Below are 17,751 nucleotides of genomic sequence, written 5' to 3' on the forward strand. Positions count from 1 at the left end.
TCGAAAACAGGGCGTCTAAGAAAAAAACATTACATGAACTACCCCTATTATTCATGGGGAACTTGCACACAAGTTTTTTTGAAACATGAACGGGACACCCGTATATAATAATAAATTTGGATCGTGCCATCCAAGGAGAGAAATTAGGGGATGTCTTAGTCCATAGTGGGTCACACTGTACATTTACGCTAAAAACTAAAGCTAAATACCCACTGAATTTAAATGAAATCACTGTTGAAAAAAAAAGTCAATTTGAACTTTTTTAATTTGTTTTTTTTATTTTTAATTTGTGTCGTAGTATCCGTTACTAAAGTTTGGTCAAGTATTTTAATTACACTCTGTATAGAAAGAAGTGGTAATTCTTAAAACGTAAGTAAAATTCAATAAATGTAATAATACCTATACCTACTAAATTATATACTTACCATAAGTTATGCTTATTAGTTACTCAATAATATAGTAAATTAATGAATTGACAGAGTTGTTTAACCTGATCCTATCCGTAAATATTTATACACAGTGGAATACTAATTTGTACACAGTGAGAATTTATCAATGTTAATAATTACAAGAGAAATTTTCTATTTTTTCCAATTTTATTAACACCATAGGCATGACCTACTAACGGTGTCCTGTTTAATATTATGTAGTTTAATTCATAATCATTAACGTTAGGTTTGATAAAAATAATACGTATGTTTGACTAAGTAATAAGTTTTCATTTAATAAGTTGAAATGTATTTAAATAAACTTAAAAATAAAATAAAAACGTGAAAAATTTAAAATTTTGAGGTTAAAATAAATATATTCTTTATTCTAGATTGCTGAAATTTGGGATAAGAGGCTTTAAAATAACGACGCTGGTACAATAATAATAAACTTCTTGTTAAAATACATTATAATTAAAAGATAGAAAATAATGATCTCTGTTTCTTTCTTATTTCAGAGTACTTTTTATTTTCACTACAGTTTTTTTAATAAAATGATCACTCACTTGTACGCTAGGTACGTATTAATATAGGGATGCATAATCCTCTCATATTCAAAGTAAATTCGCGATAATTCGTCTGTTCAGTTCTTCAGCTGACTATGTTCGTTTTCTAGCCGTTTCGTGGGCTGGATACTAGTTACAAAATAAGTTGAAAAGAAAAAATTCCTAAGACAGAAGTAGCCTAAACAAAATAAAATGTAGCGATTGCTATCTTTTTTTAAGAACTTAATTAAAAAGTCGCACTCTACATTGTTAATGAGGTTAAGCAATTTAAGGCAAATTTTATCATAATGACACGCCATTTTTTATATTTTATAATTAATAAATGGTGCTAATGACTGGTAGTTACTGAATATTGTTGTTAATTATTTTCAACAAAAAAACTATTGTCTAGGCTAATAGTCTATAAATCACAAAAAGATACTATAAAACAAATATTTAGAATTTCGCCATAGAGGTTAGTCAATGCATAACTACTATGTGTTGAGTTGGTATGAATCTGGGTCAAATGGATTCTAGAAGTAAATTTTAGCACTTTTTTTAGGCAGTGATAGAAATATTTCTAGGTTACAGTTTAGAGTAAATTCGCTTATTTATTGTCTTAAAAACTTGATCCTTTAAAATATATGTAAAATATTTTTCATTTATTTAAAATTTTTCTACCATTTATCTTTCTCTTTTATTTTTAAATGATATCGACACAAATATTTGGAACTACTATTCATGTTGTTAATAACCTACAAATTATTTTTGATATTAATCGATTTCCTAGTAAATAAAGGGGAGCTCAGGTAAGTATAAAAATGTTATAAATAATTGTTCTATAAAATAAGAACTGAGAAATCGCACAAGGAAAAACGATTGCATAAATAAAAATAAATTAAAGATTATATTTACATATAAGCGCAATCTTACATGAAAGATCGAACTTATGAGTTTAAAAATATCTCCTTAGTTTTAATACAGATGTATTATACAATTTAGCCGAGTTGATCCAAATCTCAGAACGCATGATCAAATCCAAACACTATCATTAACTACTTGTCTATGCCCTTCAAAAAGTTCTCGGAATATACCTATTCCTAAACACAATACTGTATTTATAATTAATTTTAAAATTATAAATAAAAAGAAACATGTGAACGATTGTCTTGAAAAAACATTTATGCCCTAAATCCTGACTATACATAATATTCTGTTTGTATGAATACTAATCTTTTTTTATTTCTCTTTACAATAGAAAAGCGTGCTGGGGCTACAAAACTGACCTAAAACTTTGGATGCGTAGTCGTCCAAACAAAATGAAAATCTGTGGTAATTTTTAAATATATATCTCATCAACTATTAAATGTTACAATCTATCAAGCAATATGTAATGTGTGTTGTATACCCCTGAAATATACTATTTTAGCGGATATATTCTGGTTTGATTCTTTTATGTCAGAATATAAATATAGATATTGTGGATTAAAAGATATAAAATTAAATTTTAGACATACGTAGAGATCTGTCTTGCTGAAAAAATTTCGAATTAAATTTAGGAAATAAAAATTTAAAATACGGTCGACCATGACATTTCGGAAAAGGTTGCACATATATTTGCGAAATATTTTTTTTATAGTCAGCTGAAAGATACAATCAGGAGTTTTTATTTTTTGTAAAATTAATGTTTCTTCTCAGTGATATATGTATGTTTGAAATTTAATTGAATATTAACATTCAATTCTTCAAAATTAAAAAAACTGTAACTTTAAGAAAACTAAATTTTGTGAAAAATAATAAAATTTTAGTCATAAATATACGAGTATGTGCAATCTTTTTCGAAAGTCCAGAGTCGGCCACCGCAATTTTAATTTTTTAATCCGCAAATTACGTTCGAAATTTTTTCGTGACTATAAGAATTTCTATAGATCTAGAAATCATCCTCCAAAAAACTGTATGGTTTTTCCGTTTCATTTTGAAACTATGACTACTTCGGTATCACAGAAAATTGATTTCAATATATCAGACCGTAAGTAATATGTGTTGCATATCTAGAAAATGTAAGGGCAATACCACTGCTTGCTAAGCTGTGGCCATATGACTAAATAAATAAGACCCGTGAAAAGGATAGGATGAGCAGAATCATGAAAGTACGAGCGCCACCTCACAATGGGCCTGGAAAGCACGCCATTGTTAGCACTATTTATTTAAAACTGTAATACTACTTGAACAGAAAAGTAATATTGTTATTAGAATCTATAGAGTTCGCTGAAAAAATTAAAAAATTTGATGATATTACATGTATTATTTCGTGCGGAAGCTGAACAAACTTATTGCAATCGGTTACTAGCCAATCATAATACAGCATTTTTAAAATTCTTAATCATGATTGGTTCTTTACTGTTGATTTCAATCACTTTGTTCAATACGAAAGAATACGTGTATTGAAAATTAGGTCACAAAGGGGATGTGTTCTGTGGATTAGGTTTGAGGTTATTTCTTCTCTATGTTGTATTCACAGATTAGAAAGTGGTTGTATTATGACTAATTAACTCGTAAGTTACCGTGCTTTTGATAATAATTGTTTTCTATTTTAGACCAAAATTTAATGTAACGCAAGAAGATAATTTTAATTGTTGAATCGTTCATCTGTATTGTCTTACTGCTTTTGCTTGTTTTACTTTTTAATAGAAAATGTCTGGAATGATCTCACGTTACTGTTGTGCACCAAACTGCAAGAATACATATTATTTATATACCACAGATACTTCTTACAAAAATAAAAGCTTTTTCAGAGTTACTGCAGAGTGCAGACAGGAAAATGATTTGGATAGAATGTAAACCAGATTTTAACTTCATCAACGAAAAATGTTATTTTTGCGAAGACCACTGAATTAAAATGTTTTAGAAATAGTAGGAAGAATAGCCTCAACAAAAATGCAGTGCCAACAATATTTAGTGAATCAAATAGTACATCATCACATTTAGATTCTCTTAATAGTAACGTTTACTTGAAAACTACTCTAGAGTCAGTTAAACAGTTTGTTAGTGAAACATTAGAAAATGCCGAAATTAATAAATGCCTAACATCAATGTTAGATGATTTTCCAGAACCACCATTTAAAAAACCAAAATACACTTATTCCAAATTGCCATCTCTAAATACCACTGCAAGTACTAGTACTGTTATTGTTAACGATAGGTACCATGCCGGATCATCATTTATCTAGGTGCCGGATGAAGTAGATTCAAATACTGGTTGTGTAAGTACTTCACATATAATACTTCATTTTGTCAAAACTTCACTTGCATGTCGAATAGTAGACACCAAAAAACGGATTTTTGGATTTTTTAACGAATATTAAGTTTCTTTTTAAGTAATGGTAGATACATATGTCTACGTTTCTACTGATATTTGTTAGTCATACTATCAGTATTTAAATTTTCGCGGAAAATAATAATCAGTAGTACATGCATCGTACTGATGAGAACCAATATAGTTTGAAACAAATGTATCTAACAATATTTTTCATAAAGAGGGGAAGGTAAGTATATGTCTATTTTGTATCACAGTAATCACTATTAATTAATAGTAATTATCTTCTTTTCCTATTTATAACAGAATAAATTTAAGTACATACATTTAAAAAACAACTGATTATGCATTTTTTAGTCATTGTTTAAAAAGTGAAAACAATAATAGCCTCTTAATGGATATACCTACTAAAAAAGTCAATCTTTTATACCATTATTGTGTGTAATTTACATAAAATGAAATTCATGTCATTGACTACATAATTTTGTAAAAAAAAATCTGGTCAATTTTTACATTAGAACTGATATTTTTTTACAAAGCTTTGTAGTCAATGAATATGAATTTTATTCCATATATAAGTTGCACTCTGAATATTATGGTATATTTAAATTTGCCGCCAAGTGCAGCGTAATAAAGTGACATCTATTGCATAGTTTTTGAACTACATTCTCAAACCAAAGACGGCTAGCACGGTCACTGCAATTTCTGTTTTGTGTTACAGCTGCTATTTGTTCACAGGCCGGATGTAAGATGGTGCCAGTTGCGTTTGGAGCAAGTGATGCTTCCAATGAAAGACAAGGAAATAAACACTCTTATTTAGTTACTCATATGGCTGTGGCAATACTTTGAATACTTACAAATCAAAGAGAAAGTCCCTCACTTATTGATTTAAATGTTGCCTATATGCTGCGGGCTGGTTTGTAATGGATTCCAATTGGGTTCTATTTTTTTTTTTCAAAGCTGATAGTCTGAAGAACCAGAAATCTGAATCCATTTTATTTAATTTTGAGAAATACTGAGTCTACCGTTTTTATTTTCAAATAAAAAAAAATTTGTTACTTTTAAGAAGTGTTACTGCCCAATCCTATAAATTTTCCATAAAAAACTATGACAATTAGATAATATTTACCACCTTACTGATTTTCTTCACAATTCAAAAAATGTTAGTCTCAAATATTTCCCTATAATCTTTTAAAATATTTTGCTATAAAATTTAAGTTTTGGTTCCTTAGAATAAATACATTGGTTTTTGTTATATCAACGATTAGAGTCGACAAGAAACAGTTATTCTTGATAATAATTGATTATCTTTTTAATATTGTTATGGAGAATTTTAAGTTTGTATGTAAGAGCATCCTGCCCTTGTGTTTAACGACACAAAAAAATTTCAAATGTAAAATTTGTGTAAAATCCTTTGATTAAAAAAAGAAATCTTTGGTAAAATGATTTAAATCATTTTTAATTCATTGAAGAGTTATGAAAAAATGGTTAGAACATATTTGACATTTGTATTTTATATTTTTTGTGATTTTTTTAATCTATATGGGGTTTTGGGAAAGGTACAGGGTGATTCACTATATTTTGACCCCCCTCCATTAACTATTTTACTTTTGTATTTCACATTTTTTTTAACTCTAAAATAAAAAAAGTTAAAGGGGGGTCAAAATATAGTGAATCACGTTGTATACATTCGGAAACTGAAAGAACATATTAAAATAAGATTTTTTCCTGTGCCTTTACCCCCACTTTTACGTCTAGGGCGCCAAAAATAATTTATAATTTTTTAATCTTCTAGATAAGCTGATCGATTCGTACCAATAATTTGAGATTAGATTATTTTGTACAAAGGAGTGATAAAATTGAAGACAATTATTGTCGCAAAGGAACTTTTATATTCAGTTTTAATTTCCACAACCCTATCTTTTCATATTGGAACAAATGAACTAGGCTGATTTACCACAAATTGAAATTCTGACATACCTTTTAATTCTAAACATTTTATCAAATAACAGTCATAGTGGATATAAGTACTGCATGTAAATTGTTTTGCGTAAGGTCATAATGAAATATAAAATATTCCATTTGCTTTAACGACAGTTTTGACATTTTAGTGTTTGGTAATTTATAAAATAAAATAATGTACTTAAGTGTTACACAAGAATTTAACATTTTATCAATTTACATTAATCACTTAATAGTGGACCCACTTTTAATACGTTAAAGGAAAATGGTATGTCGTTCAACTACGACCAGTACAGTAAAAGATCTTGTTAATTAATATGACGATTGAATAATAAGAAGCAGGTCAATAATTTACATATTGCTTCCAAACTTCAATAATTAATTTTACTTCTGAAAAGATCAAAGAAGTTTATAGACACAACATTCTTTATTCTACAAATATGGAAACAAACAAGAATTTTATGCAGAGCTCACTTTCTCTTTTTACTGAAAAACTGTCAGTTTTAGGTTAAGAAACAGATTTTATTAAAAATTAATGAGTATTGCAAAACTTCTATTGAAGATAGTACATGCCAAATAGAACAGAATAAGAGTACAGTATTTAGAAGTAGTGAACTGTCTGTAGGCATATTTCTGCTAGGCATAGCAAATAGAAAAATCGGTTCGATGAAATTACCTGCCGGAAGATCTAAAAAAATCTTACTAGCCAAAGTCATCAACTTTGTTCAGAAGTTAAATACGTTGGGAGAAATTTAATGAATCACAATATACCATAACGTCAAAGTTATTATTGATTAAAATCATTGACTGCAATAAAACTATAAACGTTTACCAACAGTTGTTCCGAATATGTTTTTAAAAATATATATGTTGATTTATAAAAGTTACATGATATACGATTTCCTAAGAAGTTATAAAGTATTCTACTAACATAGAAAAAACTCAATAAACAAGTTAACTTCTCCATATATCATTATTGAGAGAAAATCCAGGTGGGCCGTACACAAGCTGTCGCCATTAGATACAGACATATTGCAGGATGATATTGAACTCCACGCTGATTTTCAACATTCTCCTCCCTAGCAAATATGAATGGGATAGGAACATAACCGATCTCTTGAGAGCAGATCCAAATTCCGAGGGAGTGTTGAGGTCGGAGTATAGTACAGTTGCAATGCAAAGATAAGGCTGTGGGTAAGCCTACTTCAACTAATTTTCAGGCAGAAATCTGTGCCATTGAGCTATGTATATAAAGCTCTTGAATTCACATAAGATTTGAATTTTGCGCCAAAAAGACAGCGTGATAGCTGACAGTTCAGAGTGATTAAAAAATGGTACGCTGCAAGAAAGAACAACGCGTTTTTATTGTTGAGCAATATCTTAAAAATAATCAAGTTCTGGCAGCTACAGTACGCAATCTTTGTACAAAGAATGGTCGGAAAAATGATTTAAGTTCATCAACTGTGAAGAAATTTATTGAAAAATTCGCCACCGTGGTCAAGAATTGAACATTTCAATGAGCTCTCTACAGCGTATTCTCACTTAGATTTGCATTTTTATGCTTAAAAGTTCAGTTGACTGAAGAATGGAACAACAAGTGAATGCTGATTTTTCGAACATAATCGTCTCAGCGATGAGGCTCATTTCATCTTGATTGCTCAAGTCGATAAAATTGTCGCACTTGGGGTTCAGAAAATCAACGAGTGATTGTTGAGATACAAATGCATCCACAACATGTCACTATTTGGTGCGGATTTTGTGCTGGAGGCATAATCGGACCAATCTCCTTTGAAGATGCAGCTGGTCAGGCAATAACAGTTAATGGTGCTCGCCATCGCAACATGATAATCTAGTTTTTTGTGCCTAAATTGCCAGATATGGATGTAGACGACATGTGATTTACAATTTTTAATTGGATTTTCTATCAAAATTACTTGCGTGAATTTTGGGACAACCTCTATAATTAAAAAATTTTGAAACTTTAAGAAAGTTGTGCGGCTAAGAAATAATAACAGAGTTACTCCAGTCTTAGCACCTGATCATTTATGTCTTAGAAGGAACTATTGCCAAAACAGCCCTTCCAAGAGGGAAGGGATGCAAGTAAGAAAGGGTAAGATTAATCCATTCAAGGGTGTATGCCTGTATGTACATACATATATGTCGGTGGGTGGTGGAATTGTCTTCCACCGGCACTTAGGCCTTTTTTTTTAGGCCCCTTGTACACCCTCCTTCATTACTCGAGTACATTTCTTCAAACCATCTTATTTACTACACGGATGGCTTGATGGCAAAGTCTCGTACAGTTAATGTATGATAGCATGGTCTTGAGTTACAGAGATTTCTTGCTCTCTTCTCATTACCATTTATCGGGGACCACACGCGTGCGGCAAATGTTGGGCGACCCAGGTCTCTTGGTAGGCTGCCACAGCCACGTCCCCGAGCCTGCCTTAGGCCACCCATCCAAATCCCAGCCCACGTCCGTGATGCTTGACTCGGCAGATCGAAATCCGCCGTCCAAGACACCCGGCTAGGCGGTCCCCTATTCAAGGGTGTTTAAGGGTGTGAGTTAAACAGGCTACAGTTAGAAATATAGAACTGTAAAAAATAAAAGAATCTGTGTTTGAATATTTTTATCATACCTGCCCTGGTAAACTGAAATCGGAAAATATCTACATAATTAACGAGGAAATGCTATTGGATTACACAATTTAAAGGTAACTAAGAAGAAAAACAACATATGATTATTAATATAACGCCTAGTTTTACAGTAATTTAAAATTACTATTATTATTGTTCACACGAATGGGTTGATAATTTTGATTTTACAACAAAAGTACAAGATACTTGCGGTAATTGGATGTTGCGGAAATATAAAACAATGGGTTAAAATGAAATTCATTTATGAAAAGAATGTAAAAATGAAGAAAGTCCGCTATATAAACATGAAACATCTAATTTTATTCTTTAGTAAAGAAACAACGGTGTACTAAAAAAAACCTTGTGAAATGCATCTACCTGTGAGTAATGTTTTATAATTATATAGTTAAAAGTGACTAATTACAAATCCTGCACAGAAACGAAAACTATTACCTGGAAAACATATATTGAACTTTTTAATGCTATATAATCTAACGATTTGCAATAATCATCTAAGGGAGTAGTTATTTTGAAATATAAAGCGGAACACCATCATTTTATAATAATTGGAATAGTTTATATCATAATGAATTAAATAGAAAAGAATAGAAAATGTAGCAAAATAATTTATAAGTTTTTAGTAGGTACTTAGTAGTAAAACATAATACGTGTTAAAAATATGAAACACGTGAATGAATATAATTCTTCATGATGTGAAATTTACATGAGGATAAATAATATCCCACATGAGTACATTTGTATTTTGATGGTATCATTTAAGAAATAACTTTTTTATGGAAAAAGTAACTGTATTAAAGTGTACTTAATATTCGAAAATAGAGGCCTATTTTCTCATTAAGTTTTCTCTATCTTTGGTGAAATAGTGCAAGCGAATGCCTTAATGCCTTTGAAAGTTCCAAAGGCGTGAGAAAACTGAGTTTAATATAGACGTTTTCTAACTACAAACATGTATTGCATGCTGAAGCAGCTTTATGATTTTTAATACTCGTATTATAAAATTGTGTAATAATAATTATTATTATTACGTACACTACAGAAAAGCTTAAATAAATTAGTTAATAATTATTTTAACGTTAACTATAAAATTTAATAATTAGGAAATGATCAAGTTAAATGAAATAATTATTTTAACGTTACATATACCTCGACTCAAATTTGATTAAACACCTTTGTTTCAGCTCATCATATTTGCTACACTCTACTATGCAAATGCAATAGGACCGACTCGAGTATCCAGACAGACTAAAGACTATGCGAATAATTTCAATAATTTTCTCCAATCCGACTTCAAACCGATTAATCCACTTTCTTATGGAGATCCAAATAAAGTAAACATCATTTACAAGCCTGTGGAAGAACCAGTCCGGGTGGAAAAGACTGTGGGAGTACCTTACGTAAAACACGTACCAGTACCTGTGCCTGTTTATGTTCCACAACCCTACCCCGTTGAAAAGAAAGTGTTTGTTCCTTACAAGGTTTATGAAAAGCAACCTATACCGATTATACATCGTTATCCAGTAGAAAAAGTAATTCGTGTACCTGTGCCTGTTCCTGTAGAACAACCAATTGGAATACTGGTACCTTATCACGTTCCTATAGAAAAACACGTGACTGTTGCGACACCACTGTATTCTAATACAAAGCCTGATCTACAATTAAAAGAAGTACATTTCACAACAAAGGAGTCATCGAACTCGCCTAAATCTGATACAGTAAAATTTCCTTCGGAAAACAGAATATTCAAAGAAGAGAATTCAGTTTCCTCTTCAGTGATAAGTCCTTATCAGTACAACGCAGAAAAGATAATACCATATGGTACCAGGCTTTCTATGTCTAACACAGCGAAAAGTGTAGAATATCAGGAAAATCGTTGTACAAACGAACCTTTTAAACATTCAGGTGAAGTAGAGGTGACTACACCAGTACCGGTGGTCGAGAACAGGGAGTCGATACAGAAATTTTCAGATTCTAAGGACGTGGAAGTAAATAACGAAAACACAAAAATTCAAGCTGAAGACAGTAAAGAAGAAATGCGCATGCGCAACATAGTTTTTCCAACAGAACGAAATGACATTGACAAGAGTTGATAATATCGGTAAATAGTTAACATAATTTAATTTCAACAATATTATTAAATACACAAGGGCATTGCGCAATTTTTATATTTTCAAATAAATATGATCTTATGTATTTGCATTAAGTTTGATGTTTTTAAAGAAATTTAAAAAATGTATGTATGCAGTTAGCAAATGTATCCTTTTCTTTAAGCTTTATATTCAAAAAGTCAAAAATCAGTAATTTTTTACATTTATTTCATAATAAGCAAAAAGTTACTACTACTCATAAAAAAAGTAATTATTGGTCATTTGAATTGTCTTTCTTTCATGATTTTTTTCACCTGCTCAAACAATATTTTCTAAGATTCTGTATAATATAAGCGATAACTTTATTTCCTTAAATTTAAAATTAAAGTAAAAGTTTAAAGATAAATATAAATTTGTTGAATGAATGTTAAATACTTTGCAAAAATTAACTTGCAAAACTGTAGACACTTTAATTTTGTTGTATTATTATGTACCTGGGATATTATTTATACAAAAAGAACGATTATTTATGAAAATAAACTAAAATTAACAGTATATTAATTATTAGTTTCCATTGAGTGACGTGTGTTATGTCTTAAGTTATTAAAGATATTCTTTTTGACATTTTCATTAAAGCTGCTTAATTAAAACTAAGAATATTTAGCCTATCTTCCAAATGCTTACAGATCAAATTACTCATACTACACCGTATAGTTCAAACTTGATATTAGTTTGCATGTTAAAAAAATACAGTTATTGATGTAGTACATTTGCAACTGACTGCATTTATAAGTCGACATTGGTTTAGTAGGACAGTATAAGAAAAATAATAAATCTAATACTACTAAATTAAATGGAATAATAGTTTTTAATTCTGTACGATGAATTCATTGAACAATATTTTGAAAATGCATAATTTTTTTTGCACGGTATCTATCTCTTTCAAGTAAGCACCAGATATAAAAAGGGGTCGCAACTTCGAAGTGTGTTACAAAAAGGTGTTGCCAAACTTGCGGAAGAAAATTGTTGTATATAAACCTCTAGTCGGAAATGAGCCGTTTTGGCCTTGGAGCAATTTTTGTCCAAAAACGTAATGTTATTTACGTTGACCCAAAAAAGCTTCGATATTTAAGTAATTTTTATTATGAACGCAAAAATAATAAATTTATAATAATTATTCAAAATGGCTTGCGGTAGGTTGTTCTTTAGTTCGACGCAAAACCTCTTCCTCAATGATAACTAACCGTGTAGTTTGTGGATATCAACTTCCTACATCTGGTTTAAAGTAGCCTTTTCTCTTAAAGGACAATGGGTTGACGAAAATATTATTCGACAAGAATGTCGGCGATTCGGAAAGTCCTCCTTCAGCATCTCTAGCGTTGCAACTGGCTTCGTCATAAATAAGATGCATTTTTGCATACTCTTCGAACGTAAGTAAATTGGTCCATTTCAACAAATTAAAGCGAAATTTTGTCGTAAATAAAACAAATGTGAAAGACTCACGATCATTTATCACGTGGCAGCTCTATTTATTTGTTTCACTATTCCTCACAGCGTGACACAGATGATATTGCATGAATAGATTAGATGCGTGCATTCGAGCTTTTATCATACAGATGTGGATAAAATTAATTTTTACCTATATCGTGTGTACGACATGCAGTTGGTAAACAATTATCAGAAGAGATAAACGCGTTTATTTTGTTTCAAATTTCCAATTTTTTGCATTATCCTTAATAAAAATGACTTAAAATCAATCTTTTGGTGTCAACGAGATAACATTACGTTTTTGGACAAAAATTGTTACAGGGCTAAAATGACTCATTTCCGACTAGGGGTGTATATGCAAAACTTTTCTTCCACAATGTCCTCTACAGGGTCGGAAAGTCCCCATGGTTCATTGGCCATCTTTCTCTGTCGCACGGATTTCTATGACTTTCTTTATCGCTCTCACGTAACGGCCGATGAACCATGGGGACTTTCCGACCCTGCATATCCCCCTCAAGTTTGGCAACACCTTTTTGAAACACCCTATATACTGGTGCAGTACTGGAATAATTTGCATGTCATTATACCGTTCTAGCACCACATATTCGTTGTATTCTTCACTCGGTAAAGTTCTCCTACTAGTTTTCCTTTTCTATAATCACGTTGGTGACATTTGTATTGCTATATTTATTTATTTTCGAAGGTAACATGAATCTAATAAATAAATATATTTTGGGTCAACAGGACTTAGATGAATGAAAATTTTAATGACTTCTCAGTGAGATAATAAAGTTTTTTTAATTATGTCCGTCATACATTGAAGTTTAATATTCCGCAAGGAAAGTTGAGTATTGGACGATAGTTAAACAATATAAATTTTATATCGCACAGCGACCAGTGCAGTTGTATACAACGTGCGTAGTTGTCTTGGCTTGAACTCGTTAGTTGACATTTAAAACAACTTTTTTTAATAATTAAACACAATTTTATAAAAGTTTAACTTATAGCAAATATATAAAAAAATTATTGATTTTATTAATAAACAAAGACAGCAAAAATAAAACGAATAAATAAATGTAAATTTTACAGTAACGTGTTAACATTTATTTTGTTCTTTCTTGAAAACTGTATTGATAATAGTTTGATCATCGCCTGAAAAAATTTTGCATTCGAGTCATAAAATGATGGAACTGGCGAGAATTTTTTGTTGCAATAGCTTATTCATAACGTGGTTTAAATTTTTGCTTGTGACTGTGCAATTGTAATGTCTTTGTCATGGTCGCAATGAAGACTAATATGATAAACCTGTCTTTTCTCACTTCCTCCTAATATGCTCGTTTGCCGCCGTCGACGTCGGCAAAAAGTTCCTTTCTGCATCAACATTAAAGTCTGCCTGATGATTATTATTTAAATTCGCAAAACTATATTTGTTCTTATACTGTGAAGCTACTCCGCCAGAAAAATATGTGATTTTTTAAAAATATTTATTAAAAAAAGGACCGTTCGACGCTTTAGTACGAAAACATACTATCTCAGATTTCGGTTGGAAAACATGCTATCTCAAATTAAGCTTGGAAAACATGGTAGCTCAGATCTTTAAGTAAAAACATGCTACCTCAGTGTTACTGGAAATTTAAGGTGGCACATTGAATGATTGAAACCGTGCATTTATAATAAACTTATATAATATATTTTTAAAAAAGTAAGGAATGTTTATGTTCAGGTACACTGTTTATTTTATTTTTTTTTTGTTCAACATTTTTCAATTAATTTTGTTATGTTACTGTTATAAACGACAAAATTGTTAATTAAAAAAAATAGAATAATATGCAGTATGCTGCAACACGTACATTACTCGACGTTTTTTGAAATAAGAAATTATAAAAAAAATAGTGTATACCTTAATATATAAAAATCAGATAAGAGTACGGTATTAATTTTGATATCAAAGCAAACTTGTATGAAAAAAATCGAATAATTTTAAGTAATAACATACAACAGAAGAAAATCGTGTGAACGTTTGTCGATGACTGTTTGAAGAATCCAATGTTGATGAAATATTCTTTCAAAGAATCTTAACGGGTGACGAAAGCTAGGTTTACAGCTACGACATTGAGACAAAAGTTCAATCATCACAATGGCAAAGGATTTCACGCCTAAAGAAAGCACGTCAGCCTTGATCCAATGTCAAAGTGACGATCAGTGTTTCTTTCGACTTTAACGAAATTATGCACTTTGAATTCTTGCCTCAAGGTGAAAAAGTAAATCGTGTGCACAAGGCGTTTTACAACGGTTACGTAAAAAAAATCGCAAAAAGCGACCAGTTTTGGCCAGACAATTCCTGGTTCTTGAACTATGATAATGCGTCCGCACACTCAGCTTTGTCAGTTCATCAGTTTTGTGCCAAAAATCAGATTACTACCCTCCCTTACCCTCCTAACTCGACAGACTTGCCTCCTTGCGATTTTTTTGTCACAGACTTTAAAGGTCATTTCAAATGAAACTATCCTGGACTGATCCGTGAAATGCAAACACCTTTCGGAAAAGTGTGTGAATAGGGGAGGGGGGTACTTTGAAAGGAGACAAGGACTAATAATGCATAAAATTAATAGTAAAGTTCCAAAAAATAAAGTTTCTGAGCAGACTTCGTATGTGGGTTTAATTGACAAATAAATTTAATTTTCAGTTGAAAAAACTGGACTTACATCTATTTTGTTCCAGAAAACAATATAATAAGCTGAATTTATGGAGAGATAATTGAAAGTCGCTGTAAATATAGAAATTGGTAATAATGATAAAAAACTGAAAATGTGGGCTGTATAGTCGTAATTTAATTCAATGCACTAATTACCGCATGTATTTGGAGAAAATGTGACATACGTTTTGTGTTGCGTATACAAAGGTGTAACAAGAAAACACGCACACGCAATTAAGTTATGATTTAACTAACACTGTCGTAATATGAATATTTTCTTTTTTTTTATTTCCTTAAATATAATTTTATCTTAAAATCAGTTATAAATGTATCACTTCGAATAGTTTGTAGTACATCGTTAACTGTTTTATTCGTTGTAACAACTGAATATTTTTAGATATTTATCTACACTAACTAGAGATAATTATCTAATAACTAATTAGTTATTAGGATAAATTTAATGCGATTAATACAGTAGTGCCTATTTTAAAATTGATAGTAATCGTTAATAAAAACTATATAGTTAAACTGTTTTTTTATATTTTCTTCAAAAAATGGGAAAGACACCAATTTTGAAATTAATTAAATTAATTAAACCAATAATTTGCAGTAATGCAAATTATTATCAATGGAGTCACTGGAGACACTTCATAAAAATTAGTTTTAAGTTAAAATAAAATACAAATAGAAACATCCCAAAAACTAAAGGAAAAACATCTCGATTATTTTGAACAGGACAGAAATAGTTAAAAAGTAACATTAAAATCATTGTGGCATTACTGCAACTTTATTCCAAAGTCTTAATAGCAGCTTATTTATAATCTGTTCCAATTGTATTTGTCGTATTGGAAGCCTCCTGTTTTTGGAGAACGCACCTTTACAATATCACCAAAACAAATGTGACGCTTGGAACTTCATAGTAGGGCAGAAAAAATGTATCTATTTCATCAATTTATGAAACATATTATAGAATTTCTGTTCATTTTGATAACTTTTGTGTTGCAAAATGCAATTATAAAAATGGAAACCTGGATTTTACTTTCAAAACCTATTGGACTTTCTTTGACTGACTTAAAAATGAAAGAAATTGAGCCGATTTTTAAAATTTGTCAGAAAATATTAACAAAACGACACAAATTCATGGGTATACATATTACAAAATAATGTAATATTTTGTTCAGGAAATAATCCACAAAATACAGTTCGTTCTTAGAAAAGTTGCTAATTTTTGTAAAATAATATTTTATTCAAAATCTAAAAGAATTTAGAATGCACTCTCAGACCTATGACAATTGTTCAGTACAAACATTTTATTAAAAGAAAAATAAATATTTTTTATTATGCAAACCATGACAAAATTTTTATAAGAATACCAGTATTATAAATAAAATATGTCACTTTTAATTTCTATGTCAATTCAACATTATTTTAAAAATGATGATTATAAATCCGGGCTTATACTTTGTATTATTAGGTTACCTATAGCAAATTATACCAGACGATTATGGCTATACCAATTCTATTACAGAACTTAATATTTTAGTGTCCACTTAGGTACATTGCAATTACTTTAGAGATATATATTTCATATTAGTTCATATGTATCCGGGAATATTTGTTTGTGTGCAACTATTTTTGAGAACAACACCTGTGATAGATTTCTAATGACTGACTTAGTATGAACTACACGGTAGGTATCTTGTCAGTGTCTAGTTAGTGTTTACTGAACCGTAAAAAAATAATAGTACTGATTATAATTATTATAATGATTAATGATAATAACACATATGGTTTGATCAGAACAGTTCGAAAGTATGTTTAATTTTCATACAGGAAATATTTTGAAACTCGATACATTTTAGAGTCAATAATCTGTTTTAAAATATTTTTTATTTTTAGGGTTTTCACAATACAATGGTGTTATTAATAACAGCGAATGGAACTCCTCGATTTGGTATAGTGTTCAGTAACTATCACCTTTGTAACTTGTTGGAATAAACATCATAAAACCATGGAAATCAAAAGTACCATGAGTTGCTTTAAAATTTTGTTGATAAGCTGTATCGACTAAAATAAGAAGAAGATCTACATTGGCGCTAAAATATATTTTTTTGCCTAATATGACTATGCGTTTTTTCTCATTAGCAAGTGTCAGCAAGGAAGCTTTTGGACTTTGTCAAAAGGACAAAACTACTTGTTGAATTGGACTAGAAGTGGGACGCACAATAAGCCCAATTAGGCCGCGGTGCTATGGGACTTATTAGGACCAACCACTAGGAAGAAGAAGAAGAAGAAGAACATTAAAATCATTGTGGCATTACTGCAACTTTATACCAAAGAGTCTTAATAACAGCTTATTTGTAATCTGTTCCATTTGTATTTGTCGTATTGGACGCCTCCTGTTTTTGCAGAACGCACCTTTACAAAATCACCAAAACAAATATGTCGCTTGGGACTTCATAGTATTTTCGGGCAGAAAAAATGTATCTCTTTCATCAATTTATGAAACATTTTATAGAATTTCTGTTCATTTTGATAACTTTTGTGTTGCAAAATGCAATTATAAAAATGGAAA

Source organism: Anoplophora glabripennis, unplaced genomic scaffold, assembly GCF_000390285.2.
Source record: "Anoplophora glabripennis isolate ALB-LARVAE unplaced genomic scaffold, Agla_2.0 scaffold1166, whole genome shotgun sequence".
NCBI lineage: Eukaryota > Metazoa > Arthropoda > Insecta > Coleoptera > Cerambycidae > Anoplophora > Anoplophora glabripennis.